Source organism: Triticum dicoccoides, chromosome 4A (genome assembly GCF_002162155.2).
Source record: "Triticum dicoccoides isolate Atlit2015 ecotype Zavitan chromosome 4A, WEW_v2.0, whole genome shotgun sequence".
NCBI lineage: Eukaryota > Viridiplantae > Streptophyta > Magnoliopsida > Poales > Poaceae > Triticum > Triticum dicoccoides.
Window position 1 is genome coordinate 448,726,737 of NC_041386.1, and position 13,503 is coordinate 448,740,239.

Sequence of the window (13,503 nt, forward strand, 5' to 3'; positions counted from 1 at the left end):
GGGGGCGAAGAGAGCTTACCACGGGAGAAAAGATATGATATGCTCCTAGACACTAAGCATGTATCAACACCTCCTTCCACACACATGTCCACACCCTTAGTTTTAACAGTGCCCCACCTTTGTTGCCGCTTATCCTTCATACCATTGTAGGCCCTACTTGTCCTCCTTCCCGCCGTAAGTCGGTGGTGGCCGCTGTGTCCACCTGATCACAATGACCTATGCCTGGTCAATTCCAAAGCGATGAGCTCGGCGTGAGGCAAGCAACGACCAAACATATGATTAAGAGACATATGGTATATATGGGTATATGATATTTTCATTCATGGCTTCTACAAGTTTAATTGATTCCCCTCTTGATTAGTATAGCAGGTCATGATGTAATAGATGTTTTTCGCTCCTACTATTGTATGGGATTTTGCTCTCTTTTATACATGATCAAATAAATATACCATATGGTTATACATACCAATATCACAATTTGCATGTATATGCAGGTACGGATCAGTAATCATCTCTTCGCTTAGTCCCCTCCAAATAATCATATGATCCTCATGATCTTCAAAGTGGCCTGAGCACATCATCCATGCATCATACAAAAAGTAGTAAATTAGATATAAGAATTCGTTCTAATAAACAAACTTGTGGTTTCAGTACATATCTTTATGAAAAAAATCGAAGTGCATATGAAGCCAATGGTGTTCCCCATACTCAATTGCTTCTCATGGGTTAAGACTCCATGGGATATAGATATAGAGACTTAAATGGAAAGATGAAAAGGCATAAAGTTTTTTCATTCAGGAATTGATGCAAAACAGTTGTTGGTCAATCTCCTTAGAAAAAGAAAGGACGAACCTTCAGCCTGAGAATAAATTTAGAAGAAGTAGGAGCATACATAAGAGAGATTGCATCGCATCCCCATTCAGTGTCTAGCAACAGTAGTAAGATCATATCCCCGTTTTGAACTGCGAGAAGATCTAGCTGAAGGAAAACTGCAGGAACACTCATGTCCTCTGCAGGCTCCCCAACCACTCCATCGCTTGGGGCAGCAACCGGCGGCCGGAAAAGCCAAATCCGGTGGCCCGTGATGAAGTGCCGCAGATCTGCAAATCCGGTGGCCCGCCAACGCAGGGGGGAAGGGACGGGAGGCCTCATGCGTGTGGCGGCCTTCCGACGTGCTCCTGCCGGCTGCTTTCATCGGAATCTTGGGTGGCGGCCTGCGGCGGCGCGAGGGGGGGAGGGAGAGGTGGTTGGTGGGAGAAAGCGCGGGATGAAATGTCCCCCACCAACCGCTTCTTCTTATATGCAGGGCACTGCAGCCACGAGGGGGAAACTCGCGTTTTCCCGGGTTGGGCTCGGGATTTTGCTGCGCCCCCTAAATTTTTTTCCGGGCCGGGGCGGGATGCGGGATCTGATCGGGCTGGTTTTTCCGCCCCGACCCGCATTTTGGCGGTTATTTTATGGGTCGGGGCGGGATGCGTGGTCTGCTAGAGTTGCTCTAAGGATCGCACTAGTCTGGGTTTAATGCCACTCATTATCAGGCCATTAGCCCATTCAACTTGACCGTTTGTTTGAGGACGATAGACGCAGGCGTAATCGAGCTTGATGCCCAGATTAGCGCACCAGGTTTTTACTTCGTCGGTTGTGAAGTTAGAGACGTTATCAGTGATGATGTTGTGTGGGACACCATAACGGTGTACGACACCGGATATGAAATCTATCTCTGGTCCGGCTACGGCCGTTTTAACCGGCTTGACCTCTATCCATTTAGTGAATTTATCCACCATGACCAACATAATTGTTTCTTGTGGCTTCCCCCTTTAAGGGGTCCGACCATGTCAAGCCCCCAGACCGCAAAGGGCCAAGTAATGGGGATTGTTTGTAGGGTGGTAGGCGGCATATGGATTTGGTTGGCGAAAAGCTGGCATCCTACACAACGCTGCACAAGGTCTTGTGCATCTTCTCGGGCCGTAGGCCAGAAAAATCCTGTTCGGAAGGCCTTACTTACAAGGGCCCGAGCTACGGCATGATGACCACCGAGACCGGCATGGATTTCGGCCAAGAGCTGCCGCCCCTCTTCTTCGAAGATACACCTTTGAAGGACTCCGGTAGTACTTTTCTTGTAGAGCTCTCCTTCATGAACCTTATAGGCTTTCAAGCGTCGGACGATGCATCAAGCCTCATTCTGGTTCTCGGGGAGCTCTCGCTTATTGAGGTAGGCCAGGAAGGGTTTGGTCCATGGAGAGATTATTGCCATGATTGCATGGGCCAATGGTGTTGGTTCGGTGGCCGAGTCCCCGATGATATCGGGATTATGTTCGGCATCTAGGGGTATGATCGGATCTGGACTGACATTGCTGCTCTCGTCCTGCCATACCACGGATGGCTTGAAGAGCTTTTCCACGAATGTGTTCAGTTAGATGGGGTCATGCTTAGCCCCCATGCGAGCAAGGATGGATGCTGCCTGATTGCTCTCTTGGGCCACGTGATGAAACTCAAGCCCCTCAAATCGAGCTGATATTTTGAGTATAGCGTTGCGGTAAGCCGCCATCTTTGGATCTTTGGCATCAAAATCTCCATTTATTTGGGATATTGCAAGGTTTGAATCCCTGCGCACCTCAAGGTGTTGTATGCCCATAGAGACAGCCATCCGAAGACCATGCAATAAGGCCTCGTATTCGGCTGCGTTATTAGAGTCCATATATAGTATTTGGAGCACGTAATGGACTGTATCTCCTATGGGGGATGTCAGGACGACGCCAGCCCCAAGTCCGGCTAGAATTCTAGAGCCATCGAAGTGCATCACCAAGTTGGAATACATGCCGTACTCTTTAGGGAGTTCGGCCTCTGTCCATTCAGCGACGAAGTCAGCCAACACCTAAGATTTAATTGCTCGGCGTGGCTTGTACGTTATTTAAGAGCTCAATAGCCCATTTGGCAATCCGGCCGGTGGCGTCCCGGTTGTTTATAATATCATTGAGTGGTACTTCTGAAGCTACCTTGATCGAGCACTCTTGAAAGTAGTGCCGCAGCTTGCGGGATGTGATACGTCTCCAACGTATCTATAATTTTTGATTGCTCCATGCTATATTACCTACTGTTTTGGACTATATTGGGCTTTATTTCCCACTTTTATATTATTTTTGGGACTAACCTATTAACCGGAGGCCCAGCCTAGAATTGTTGTTTTTGCCAATTTCAGTGTTTCGGAGAAACAGAATATCAAATGGAGTCCAAACGGAATGAAACCTTTGGGAACGCGATTTTCTCATCAGATAAGACCCAGGAGACTTGGACCCTCCGTCAAGAAATCCACGAGGCGGTCACGAGGGTGGAGGTGCGCCTCCCCTAGGGCGCGCCCCCTGCCTCGTGGGCCCCTCGAAGCTCCACTGACGTACTCCTTCCTCCTATATATACCTACGTACCCCCAAATGATCAGATACGGAGCAAAAAACCTAATTCCACCGCCGCAACTTTCTGTATCCACGAGATCCCATCTCGGGGCCTGTTTCGGAGCTCCGTCGGAGGGGGCATCGATCACGGAGGGCTTCTACATCATCATCCAAGCCCCTCCGATGAAGTGTGAGTAGTTTACTTCAAACCTACGGGTCCATAGTTAGTAGCTAGATGACTTCTTCTCTCTTTTTAAATCTCAATACAATGTTCTCCCCCTCTCTTGTGGATATCTATTCGATGCAATCTTCTTTTTGCGGTGTGTTTGTTGAGACCGATGAATTGTGGGTTTATGATCCAGTCTATCTATGAATAATATTTGAATCTTCTCTGAATTCTTTTATGTATGATTGGTTATCTTTGCAAGTCTCTTCGAATTATCAGTTTGGTTTGGCCTACTAGATTGGTTGTTCTTGCCATGGGAGAAGTGCTTAGCTTTGGGTTCGATCTTGCAGTGTCCTTTCCCAGTGACAGAAGGGGCAGCAAGGCACGTATTGTATTGTTGCCATCGAGGATAACAAGATGGGTTTTTTATCATATTGCATGAAACTATCCCTCTACATCATGTCATCTTGCTTAAGGCGTTACTCTGTTTTTAACTTAATACTCTAGATGCATGCTGGATAGCGGTCGATGAGTGGAGTAATAGTAGTAGATGCAGGCAGGAGTCGGTCTAATTGTCTCGGACGTGATGCCTATATACATGATCATACCTAGATATTCTCATAACTATGCTCAATTCTGTCAATTGCTCAACAGTAATTTGTTCACCCACCGTAGAATACTTATGCTCTTGAGAGAAGCCACTAGTGAAACCTATGCCCCTCGGGTCTCTTTCTCATTATATCAATCTCCATCACTTTATTATTGCTTTGCTTTTACTTTGCCTTTAATTTTTACTTTGCATATCTATACCAAAATGTGATGCCCCGAGACCGTTGTGCCAGGTGTCCTCCAGTTATTCGCTGTTGTTGCCTTGTTATTTTCTTGCGTGTGCATCTTATCATGTCATCATGCGCATTGATCATCATGTTTTAAAACTTGCATTCGTCCGGGTTCTCCTCGTTTCGTCCGTTGCCCGTTCTGAGCCCACACACACTTGCATGCGCCCGCAGCATGTCCGAAATATTATTTTATAAGTGGCCGGAAAATGTTCTCGGATTGGGTTGAAAGTTGGCGTGTGGTCTTATTATAGTGTAGATAGACCGCCTGCCAATTTTTGTCGCATTCGGAGTTTGTTTGATAGCCCAACCGTTAAACTATAGCAGCAATATAGTTGGTCAAACCGTCGGACGTTTTCGGTCTCCGGAAACAGTCGCCGGGCCTCTCTCTCTCTTCTCTTCTCTCAGCTCGAGCCCTTCTGCACAACCCACAAGTTCCAATAAACCTCTCGCGCGCGTCCGAAAATTGTCCCGAACCCGACCCGGACAGTCGTTACCGTTGGGTCCGGAACATCCCCAAACATCTACAAAATATCATTGTTTTATTTATTGGACTCCCTAGACTATTTATTCTCGTTCGTGTGTTTTCGATCAGAAGGTCCAAACTCTCTCCTTTCCCTATATAAATAGTCCACCCACATGTCTATTTGGACAAACCCTAGACCAACTCCCTAAAATCCCTCCACCCCGCCGCCAGACCAGATCCACCTCGGGATCCCCCTCCTTGTTTTTCCTCCACCCACCAACCAGCCACTCCCTCCTCCCGATCTGCCTCCATGCCTCCTCTCCCTCCTCGGCATGATCCTGAATGGAACACGAGCACCTTCGCGCGCACCCCCTGCATCGTCCTCGCCACCAAGCTCCGTGCATCGGCTTCCCCTTGCGCCGTAGGAGACCAGCGCCACCACCAGGACGTTGCCCTCTCCCTGCTCCCCGTGCTCCCTCCTTTCTCTTCTTCCCCGTCCTCACTCCTCACCATCTACCCCCTCTCGCCTCTCTCTACAGGAAGCCACCAGGACGCCGCCGCCATGGATGGGTGAGCCCCGCGCCGAGCCGCAAGCCCCTGCACCGCCTTGATCACCTGCGACCTCGGGACTCCCCTGCTTCATCCTCGCCGCCGTTGGTGCTCCGGTCACCGCCGCCATGGCCTCCAGCTCCGCCCGTGCACCTGCCTCGCGAACTGCAGTGCCGCCATGCCTCGACTGCCCGGATCCGCCGCCGCACCATCCTGGAGCCCCGCCAAGTCCCTGGAACCGCCGCGCCGAGCCACCTAGCACCTCCACAGCTAGACCCCGCCGGATCCACCTCGGGTGCCCGCTGCCGGGCCTCCTTGCGCCAAGTCCCTACGTTGCTCCCGCCTGCTTCGTTCACGCGAGGGAGACGAGCGCCTCACTGCACCCGTTGATCGCATCGCTCCCCTGCTTTCTCTTCGTGTTCGAGGCCCAGCGCCCTCCTTTGTTTTGCCGTTGTGGTGGGCCACCAGATCTGCCGGCCTGTTCCACTGACCAGGCCGAGCCCATGGTGAGGCCACCCCGCCGAAGCCCCTCTATTTTTTCCTGTTGTTGGGCCAACAGATTCGGCCCGAGGTGTCTTTTTTTCCTGCTGCGAATTTGTCTAATTTCCAGAGATGACTGTTTTACAGAAAAGTCCCTGTTCTTCATGTATTTAATAACTTCACAACTGTGCATCGGATTAAAATGTTTTATATATGAAACTTGGTTAGAATTTTGTGTAGATTCATAATATACAACTTTCATCCATGTTTAAAATGGTTAAAATGATGTTTGCACATATTTTGCCTATTACCTTGTTAAAATGATTTAATTCATAACTAATCAACCGTAGCTCGGAATCTAATAAACTTTATATGTAAATGGGGTAGAATTTTGCCTAGTTTAACATGGTGCACTCATCTTGCATGTTTAACAACTCTAAAATAATGTTTAGGGCAGAACAGTACTAAACCTTAAATTATGCATATTAGGATTTTCCGGAATTGTTGTTCGTTGCTTCCGACCTCATTTAAACTTGACTAGATAGGTAGTTTTACTTTGCTTCACCCCCTTGCCATGTTTAACAACATTTAATATTGTTGGGTACTTAAACGAGAGAGAACTAAATAATTGATGTGGTGTTCCGTCAATATGCAACTCGTTGCATATTGAGCTCCACTTAACTTGTAGTTTTGTTTGTGCCCCTTGCCATGCCATGCATATTTAAACCGGACATGCATCATACTTGGTTGTGCATAATGCCATGTTTATGTGGTGGTTGTTTACTATGTTGTTTGCTTCTTTCCGGTGTTGCTTCTTCGGGTTGGTTCCGGTAACGTCGTGATTGTGAGGACCCGTTCGACTACGTCCGTTTGTCTTCTTCATGGACTCGTTCTTCTTCCTTGCGGGATTTCAGGCAAGATGATCATACCCTCGAAATCACTTCTATCTTTGCTTGCTAGTTGCTTGCTCTTTTGCTATGCCTATGCTGCGATACCTACCACTTGCTTATCATGCCTCCCATATTGTTGAGCCAAGCCTCTAACCCACCTTGTCCTAGCAAACCGTTGTTTGGCTATGTTACCGCTTTGCTCAGCCCCTCTTATAGCGTTGTTAGTTGCAGGTGAAGATTGAAGTTTGTTCCTTGTTGGAACATGGAGATGTTGTCCCTTGTTGGAACATGTTTACTTATTGGGATATCACAATATATCTTATTTAATTAATGCATCTATATACTTGGTAAAGGGTGGAAGGCTCGGCCTCCGAGTGTTTTGTTTCACTCTTGCCGCCCTAGTTTCCGTCATATCAGTGTTATGTTCCCGGATTTTGCGTTCCTTATGCGGTTGGGTAATAATGGGAACCCCTTGACAAATCGCCTTGAATAAAACTCCTCAGCAATGCCCAACATTGGTTTTACCATTCGCCACCTAGCCTTTTCTTTCCCTTGGGTTCCGCGGACTCAAGGGTCATCTTTATTTAAACCCCCCCTGGGCCAGTGCTCCTCTGAGTGTTGGTCCAAACTAGAGCCCTGTGCAGCGCCCCCTCGGGGAAACTCGAGGTTTGGTTTTAGTTGTACGGAATGCTCATATGAGTGTGCCCTGAGAACGAGATATGTGCAGCTCCTATCGGGATTTGTCGGCAGATTCGGGCGGTGTTGCTGGATATGTTTTGACTTGTCGAAGTTGTCTTGTAGAACCGGGATGCCTAGTCTGACCGGAATGTCTTGGGAGAAGGTATATAATTCGTTGACCTTGAGAGCTTGTGATGGGATAAGTTGGGCCACCCCTAGGGATTTGAACTTTCGAAAGCCATGCCCGCGGTTATGGGCAGATGGAAATTTGTTAATGTCCGGTTGTAGAAAACCTGAAGTTGACCTTATTTAAAATACATCAACCGCGTGTGTAACCGTGATGGTATCTTTCCGGCGGAGTCCGGGAAGTGAACATGGTGTTGGAGTTATGCTTGACGTAGGTTGTTCTAGGATCACTTCTTGATCATAGTTTCTCGATCGTGCTTTGCCTTCTCTTCTCGCTCTCATTTGTGTATGTTAGCCACCATATATGATAGTCGTTTGCTGCAGCTCCACCTCATACCTTTGCCTTACCCATAAGCTTAAATAGTCTTGATCGCGAGGGTGTGAGATTGCTGAGTCCCCATGACTCACAGGTACTTCCAAAACCAGCTTGCAGGTGCCGAGGAGTCCATGCAGATGACGTAACCAAGCTCAAGGAGGAGCTCGATGAAGATCTTGTCCTTGTGTTGTTTCGTTCTAGTTGATCAGTAGTGGAGCCCAGTCGGGACGATTGGGGATCTGTGTAGCATTTGAGGTAGTCTTCTTTTATTTTGGTTCCGTAGTCGGACCTTGATTGTTTTGGATGTTGTAATGCTTTATTCATGTAATTGTGTGAAGTGGCGATTGTAAGCCAACTATGTATCTTTTCCCCTATTGTATTACATGGGTTGTTTGCGAAGATTACCTCACTTGCGATATTGCTTTCAATGCGGTTATGCCTCTAAGTCGTGCTTCGACACATGGGAGTTATAGCCGCATCGAGGGCGTTACAAGTTGGTATCAGAGCCTTCCCCGACCTTAGGAGCCCCACTGCTTGATCGAATTAGCGGATGAGATGAGTCTAGAAAAATGTTTTGCGTCATTTAGGAATTATATATCGAAGAGTTTAGGAATTCTTTTTACTCCCCAGTCCCCTCATCGCTCTGGTAAGGCATCCTGACGTAGAGTTTTGACTCTTCTCTTCTCAAATTTCACTAAAAAAAATTTAGGATCACGCGGGTATCTTGGAATCGTTCCGATCGATTTGTGATGAGAACATTGTTCTTGGTGCCTCCTGTCATTTAGGGGTTGTGGCAGTGTCCCGGGGAGTTGAGCTCCGAGGTGTTGTTGTCACAATTTTATCGTTGCAGTTCTGGAATACCTAAGTTTAGTTCGCCGACATCGAAAATCTCTTTTATGCAGTTGTTGGTGAGATAACCTCGACGCCACCCAGTACTAGGGCGGGAGTTCGGGAGTATTGCCATAACTCGTATAACGGATGCTTTTCGAAGGTTGAGGTAGATGATTTCCGAAGGTTTCTTGGTTATGTGTTGAAGGATGGATACAACTGGATGTAGGAATTGTTAGTTTTGGGTGAGATATTATGCTTCCCCTGTATCCCCAACACCTGATTGCATAACTGGGAAAGTTTGGGAGTTTATAAGTGGGAATTCAAGTAGCTCTTAGGATATCTTTCCGACAGATGTATGATATGAAATTGGGGTTCGACGTCTAGTGGTCCGCCTATTCACGGTCGGTTTTACAGTGGTCTCGTTGTGTCTTAAAGAGTCCTTGGCTATGCCGACTCGGGAACGCTTCATATGTCATGTGCACTGCCTTGTACATGATGGTACTGTACGATCGAGCCCGTGTAGGCTCCACCACGAAAACTTCGGACGAAATCTCTATCATATGTTTGTTTCGGCTTATTCTGCAAGCCAATCCTTTGTTTTGTTTTTGAGTTGTGGTATTCGAGTTGCTTCAATGTCAAGTGTTGATCCCATACCTTCCCCAAATGGTGTTCTCATACTCCGATGTGGATACCAATCCTTCTTGAACATCAAGATTGTCTTGTCAATCCTTTTCACCGGCGTGTTTATCTTCAAGTGGATCCGGTCATTTCAACATCCGCAAGATCAATTATCAGTTCTTCTCAACGGTGTTTGTTTCATATTTCCCGAGGTGCCTTTGTTTTCCCACCCTCCCACCCTTGGTTCTTTAATGACTCGGATTTCTTTATCGAGTATCCATCTTATTGATGTGAAGTCTCTCCATTCTTTTCCGTCAATGTCCTTATCCAGTGATTCTCATGAAGATCCTAACGGAACCTCAAGTTCGTCATTCTTCATTCTTTTCTTCTCCGGTGGAACCAATTCAAACTTTTTTGATCATATTCTTTCCTCGTTTCAAATACTTTCTCTTGCTGGTGCTCCTCATATTCATCCACTTCTCGCTATTCAATTGTTCCGGAGTGCTCAAGATATCTCGAAGATTCGTGTTTTCCACTCTGCATTCGTTGAAGATCTTTCGAGGTCCTATCGTATTCAAGCCATTTAATTCAACCGGTGCAATCTCTCCTTCCAATCGTTAAACGGTGTATCTTTTGAGTGGGCCCTAACCCACAGGTCTTTTCCCAGGATCTTACCTGACTCTTCTCTTTTCCCGGCGTTACTCTCAAATTCTTTTCCAAGTTTGATGTAAGAATGAATTTTTCATCAGTCAAATGCTTTTCTCCAAGATCTTTCAAATTCTTTTCATCGTTGGCTCAACTTTTCCATTCTTCATTCCGGTGTGCCTCAATAATTCTTGGTGGTGTTTCTCGTCGTCATTTGAAGACCGAAGAAGAGTTTTACCTCCATATCTTATCCGTTCTCTAAGAGAATCGTGGTTCTAATTCGAGGTCATCCTCTCATAATTGTTTGATTGTGAGAATACTTTTTATCCATCCGGAGCAATTTAGGAGCCTTTTCAGTTTGTGCATCCGGAGCCCATCATCTAAGATTTATTCATTCTCAGCTTTCAGCTATCATTCTCCAAATTTTACCGGTGCTTCGTTCAAGTGATCTTTAATCGGCTCATGATCTCTTCGTTCTCATGTACCTAAATCCTCTCAAGCATCTTCGTGTATTTGCTAATTCTTCCCGGTGTTTCTTTATGTTTTATTCGTTCTTTTTTCAATTCTTAAGGTGGTTCGTTCAAGACTTCTCGTCATTCGTTTATCGTATCAACTCTTTCGTTCTTTTCAATCCTACCGGTGGATCATTGAAGACCTTCTCAAGTTTGAGCTATATCCCTATTGATCCTTTTTCAAAAAGAATAAGTTGTATGCAATCCGTTTGCTTGCCGTCAATTTAATTGGTGAAGGAGGAGCTTAACATAATTCTTATTCTTGATTCATCCAAGTGATCTAATTCCTTATTCCGGAGGTTCATCATATCACATTCTCGGTTCGAGAGGCTTTATCTTTTCTTTCCAAGAGTTCCAAGCTCTCGTAATTATATCATCACGGAGATCCATCTAAATCAATCGCAAGGTTTCACCTGTGTTTTCAACTTCTCTTTCCTTTCGTGTGTTCATCCTTCTGTTAACGGAGTTCTTCATGAAGGCGCTACATGTTGTTTCATCAAGAAATTATTCCTTATCGAAGTGTTCATCGAGATTCTTTTCAAAGGAGCTCAAGCATTCTTCATCTCGCATTCCGGAGTGCAAATTCTTTCTTTCGTATCTGTGGAGGTGGTATTATGTCATTCTTGATGATTTGAGTTTATGTTTCATAACTCACATGTTGTTAAGAGTGAAATAATTAAATCCATCAATCTCATCATTGGAGTTATCTTGGGTTATATTTCACCTAAAGCCTTCCCTAAGGATTGTTGCTATTATGGTGCTCTTAAATAATCCAACTTCTTATTTTATCCTCCCGGTGAATTAGTCTCTCGTCTCCTTCTTGATATCAAGCCAATCTATTGTTTCGTTAGTGGCAGAATTTCACCTCATAATTTTGGGATGTCTTCCATAAGCCCACATCAAGCTTATTCTTTTCGTTGTTGGTGTTCCAACAACTCCGTTTGACCCTTCTCCTAAAGATGCCTTTTCAAGCTCTTTTGTGGCAGAAGTTGGCATTTCCTTCTCCATTCTCCTATTTCAATTATCAATCTTCTATTCTTTTGTTCCGGAGGCGTTGTGATGTTGCTCTTTTCAATCATCATCTCGAAGTGTGAAGATCATGTTCTTGTCGTGCTTATCCATTTAACCGGAGTGTTGTGCCCCTTTGCTCAAATCCTTTTCATCCTATCAAGTCTTGTATCTCTTTTCAACCGGAGTGCTATAAGAAATTGTTATTCCTTGTTCCTCTTTTCTAACGGGGTGTTTTCAACTTCATTCATCTCCGTTGTATTCTTTCTTTCAATTTGTTCAACTTTTCAAGGTTTCTTGGTTTCACTCGTTTGTCAAAGGAGCAACTTAGTTTTACCTCTTCTCTTTCTCTTTTGTTGTCCCTCCGGTGCAATTCTAGATCTCGGGACGAGATCCTCTCATAGTGGTGGAGTGTTGTGACGCCCCGAGACCGTTGTGCCAGGTGTCCTCCAGTTATTCGCTGTTGTTGCCTTGTCATTTGCTTGCGTGTGCATCTTATCATGTCATCATGTGCATTGCATCATTATGTTTTAAAACTTGCATTCGTCCGGGTTCTCCTCGTTTCGTCCGTTGCCCGTTCTGAGCCCACACACACTTGCACGCGCCCACGGCATGTCCGAAATATTATCTTATAAGTGGCCGGAAAATGTTCTCGGATTGGGTTGAAAGTTGGCGTGTGGTCTTATTATAGTGTAGATAGACCGCCTGTCAATTTTCGTCGCATTCGGAGTTCGTTTGGTAGCCCAACCGTTAAACTATAGCAGCAATATAGTCGGTCAAATCGTCGGACGTTTTCGGTCTCCGGAAACAGTCGCCGGGCCTCTCTCTCTTCTCTTCTCTCAGCTCGAGCCCTTCTGCACAACCCACAAGTTCCAATAAACCTCTCGTCGGTGTCCGAAAATTGTCCCGAACCCGACCCGGACAGTCGTTTCCGTTGGGTCCGGAACATCCCCAAACATCTACAAAATATCATCGTTTTATTTATTGGACTCCCTAGACTATTTATTCTCGTCCGTGTGTTTTCTATCAGAATGTCCAAACTCTCTCCTTTCCCTATATAAATAGTCCACCCACATGTCTATTTGGACAAATCCTAGACCAACTCCCTAAAATCCCTCCACCCCGCCGCCAGACCAGATCCACCTCGGGATCCCCCTCCTTGTTTTTCCTCCACCCACCAACCAGCCACTCCCTCCTCCCGATCTGCCTCCGTGCCTCCTCTCCCTCCTCGGCACGATCCTGAATGGAACATGAGCACCTTCGCGCGCACCCCCTGCATCGTCCTTGCCACCAAGCTCCGTGCATCGGCTTCCCCGTGCGCCGCAGGAGACCAGCGCCACCGCCAGGCCGTTGCCCTCTCCCTGCTCCCCGTGGTCCCTCCTTTCTCTTCTTCCCCGTCCTCACTACTCACTATCTACTCCCTCTCGCCTCTCTCTACAGGAAGCCACCACGACGCCGCCGCCATGGATGGGTGAGCCCCGCGCCGAGCCGCAAGCCCCTGCACCGCCCGGATCACCTGCGACCTCGGGACTCCCCTGCTTCGTCCTCGCCGCCGTTGGTGCTCCGGTCGCCGCCGCCATGGCCTCCAGCTCCGCCCGTGCGCCTGCCTCGCGAACTGCAGCGCCGCCACGCCTCGACTGCCCAGATCCGCCGCCACGCCATCCTGGAGCCCCGCCAAGTCCCTAGAACCGCCGCGCCGAGCCACATAGCACCTCCACAGCTAGACCCCGCCGGATCCACCTCGGGTGCCCGCTGCCGGGCCTCCTTGCGCCAAGTCCCCGCGTCGCTCCCGCCTGCTTTGTTCACGCGAGGGAGACGAGCGCCTCGCCGCACCCGTTGACCGCATCGCTCCCCTGCTTCCTCTTCGCGTTCGAGGCCCAGCGCCCTCCTCTATTTTGCTGTCGTCGTGGGCCACCAGATCTGCCGGCCTGTT